Here is a 3,958-nt window from a genome sequence, read left to right on the forward strand (position 1 = left end):
GTCACACACTCATCCCTGGATAGTTGCCCCACAGAGGGGACACAACCCGGAGGGCCAGGGAGCTCAGTCTGAGAATGGGACCAGCGCTGCCTCACCCACCAGGCCACCGTGGGAAAACAACTTTGGGCCCCATTTTCCCCTTCATAAAATGAAAACAACAAGCCCAGCCCATCAAGCAGTTATGTGGATTAAAGGAGATAACGCATCACGGCCTTAGGTCAAACCCAGAGCTAGCTCCCATTCACTCTGATGATTAGGCAGAGCTACAAAAGCCCTCACAGATTACACCAACCACAGGCCACAGCAAGGCATGACAAGGTTAAGAAAGCCCTTTCCCAGCTTGACATGGGTGAGGGTGTCCTGGTGAGGCAGTGACTGGGAAAGGCCCCGAACACCGGAAGCAAACCTCGCGCCCTCTGAGGTGGTAGCAGCCCGTGGACAGGAGAGCCGGGCTGCTTCAGAGGTCATAGAACCTTCCCCTTCATTGCACAACTGAGTAAACTCCTAGACGATGAGTGACTTGTCAGAGGCCACACGGCAGGTCTGTGCCATTTGGACAAGAAGCTGTATCGTCTTCGTATTTCTTCTCCGTGTGGCCAGATTATTTCCTTGGATACTCATGTGTGTTTCAATGGTTGCATTTTTCCTCCTCCTCCCATTCCAAGGTGGTCTTGGACCTGTCCTCTTTTGGGTGTCCCTGCTGCAGGAGACATGTTGTTTGTTTGTTTTTGTTTTTTTGAGACAGAGTCTCATTCTGTCACCAGGCTGGAGTGCAGTGGTGCGATCTCACCTCACTGCAACCTCCGCCTCCCAGATTCAAGTGATTCTCCTGCCTCAGCCTCCTGAGTAGCTGGGACTACATGTGCGCACCACTATACCCAGTTAATTTTTGTATTTTTAGTAGAGATGGGGTTTCACCATGTTGGCCAGGATGGTCTCCATCTCCTGACGTCGTGATCCACCTGTCTCAGCCTCCCAAAGTGCTGGGATTATAGGCGTGAGCCACCGCACCCAGCCAGGGACGTTTGAGTTTCAGGACCAGGTAGAAGCCACCCCAGGCCCTTCTCTCCTTTGCCTCTTTGTTCCAGTATCTGGGCTCCTTGTAGACTCTCAGGGAAGAGTCTTGGGAGAAAATGAGAATGCAGAGGGGAGGAGGAACTGGGGACTGGGAAGAGGGCAGAGGCCTGTACTATGTCTCTCTGGGAGGGGCAGGACACAGAGGTGAGGAGGCCAGCCCTGGACATGGGACCCCCCTCAAACTGGGCACAAAGGCCCCCAAAATGGTCTGGGGGCAGAGTCTCAGCCTCATGAGGCCCTTGAGAGTGACAGGCCCCTTGCCTGCCCACATTTCTGGGCAGCCTCCTGGATTCTGGGGTGACCCTCACTGGATGGGGCCTAATAATGACCAAGATGAAGTTTCCGCCTCCTCAGGCACCATGGGAGCTCAGAGTTGGAACTGAGTTGATTTCAGGAACGTTTCCTGCCACCTGGGTTGGTGGACTGAGCTCCACGCTCTCCATATGAGGCATTGCTCGGTCCCCTTCACCACACTGCTCTCTACAACACCATCACCCACTTGTACGATGCTTTACACGGTGACTTCACGACCATCCATCCAGTACCTGAACAGGCCTAAATTGTGCTCGTTTAATGGATGAAAAAACTAGGGCTCAGAATAGAATGAGTTTTCTCCCTGCCACTGGCCTGCCCTAGTGAGCAGGGAGCCTCATTGTGAGTTCCACCGCCCTGGGCAGGCCTCCGAGGGAGAAACCAAGTCTGTACAGGGAGCACGTGGGCAGCCTGCCTTCCCCCATGGCCCCTTCAGTGACTTAGTAGGATGCAGTACCAGTCACAGCTTCTAGATGCTCACCTGACTCTGGCTGTGTGTCACCTTGAGTGGAAGCTAAAGATCTAAACACTGACAAAAATTCCTGTAGGTGATTGAGAAATCAAAAACAAAGAAAACCGACTGGCCACCAAACAGATGAAAAAATCCATAAACTCATTAGCAATGAATTAATGCCCACTAAAGTCACATTGTTATTATCGCTGTTTCTCTTTTAAGTTGGCAAAGTCTTTTTCTCATCCCCTGCAATCAATGCTATTTGTGGGAATATACATTTATATAACTTTCATGTATACATGCACACACATACATACATATGTGTGTATGTGTGTATTTATCTAAGAAGCCTCACAAATATTCACACCCTAAATACAACATGCTATCTTGGAATGCATCCCAGAACAGTAAAGGACATTCATGGAAAAAAAATGAGTGAAATCCCAAAATATCTGGAGTTTACTTAACAGTATCATACCAATATTAGTTTATTAGTTTTAGCAAATGTACCCTGGTTAGGTAAGATAGGAACGTTAGAGGAAGCTGGATAAAAGATATATGGGAACTTTCTCTACTATCTTTGCAACTTTCTATAAATCTAAAATTATTTTATTTATTTATTTACTTATTTAAGACGGAGTTTCGCTCTTGTCGCCCAGGCCGGAGTGCAATGGAGATATCTCAGCTCACTGCAATCTCCCCTTCCTGGATTCAAGTGATTCTCCAGCCTCAGCCTCCTGAGTAGTTGGGATTACAGGCACCCGCCACCACGCCCAGCTAATTTTTGTATTTTTGGTAGAGATGGGGTTTCTCCATTTTGGCCAGGCTGGTCTCAAACTCCTGACTTCAGATGATCTGCCCACCTTGGCCTTCCAGAGTACTGGGATTACAAGCGTGAGCCATTGCACCTGGCCTAAAATTATTTTAAAATAAAAAGTTGTTTTTAAAGTTCACATTCTTTTACCCAGAATTTCACTTCTCAGATTTTATCTAAAACTTATCAGAGAAATAGATCAGAGAAAGGCCATCCTTTACTTACAAGGATATTGCACCACTTGTGATAATCACAAAAAAGTATGAAAATTATCTACATGTCCAAGAACAGTAAGTAGATTAAATAAATTATGCTGCATCTAATGATGATAGAATGTGACCAGAAAGTATTACATTATAATATTTATTGATGTGGCAAATGCTTACAATAGAAGGTTAAGTGAAATAATTAGGACACAAAACTAGATACACCTTAAGCTCAATAAAAATTTTTTTAACTATGTACTATATATTAATAGTTACAAATGGATCATATAATTAGAGTGAATCATATTTTCTTCTAAATGCATTTATAAATTTTTACACAAAGAAATATGTTTTTAATCAGGAAAAAATGGTGTTTGTTTATTTTGAGATGGAGTCTTGCTCTGTTACCCAGGCTGGAGTGCAGTGGCGTGATCTCAGCTCACTGCAACCTCCGCCTCCTGGGTTCAAGCCTCGGCCTTGAGTAGCTGGGTTTACAGGCACATGCCACAATGCTTGGCTAATTATTTTGTATTCTTAGTAGAGATGAGGTTTCATCATGTTGGCCAGGCTGGTCTTGAACTCCTGACCTTAAGTGATCTGCCCGCCTTGGTCTCTCAAAGTGCTAGGATTACAGGTGTGAACCACCATGCCTGGCTATTTGCTCTACTTTTAAATGATGCACAAGTTGGTAGAGCCCAGTTGCCTGTACCCCCAGAGCCAGGTCTATGTAGGCAGAGCAGGTGGCCATCTGCAAGATGGAAGGGGCCCTGAGGAAGTGATCATAACTGCAAATCTCTCCCTGTGAGTACCTTCCTCTCTCCCTCCCTCTCATCTATCCATCCATCCATCCATCCATCCATCCATCCATCCATCCATCCCTTAGGGACAAGAGCTGCAATGATCAGGAGGCCTTACAACAGGGATCTACTCTTCAGAGCTACCCTTTGAAGTGGACACTCTGTGATTAAATCTCTTTTATTGAGGCTAAGCATGGTGGCTCACGCCTGTAAAGGAGGATCATTTGAGCCCAGGAGTTTGAGACCAGCCTGGGCAAGAGAGAGAGACCTCATCCTTACTAAAAATTAAAAAAAAATT

The sequence above is a fragment of the Mandrillus leucophaeus genome, unplaced genomic scaffold (assembly GCF_000951045.1).
Source record: "Mandrillus leucophaeus isolate KB7577 unplaced genomic scaffold, Mleu.le_1.0 Scaffold279, whole genome shotgun sequence".
Lineage (NCBI taxonomy): Eukaryota > Metazoa > Chordata > Mammalia > Primates > Cercopithecidae > Mandrillus > Mandrillus leucophaeus.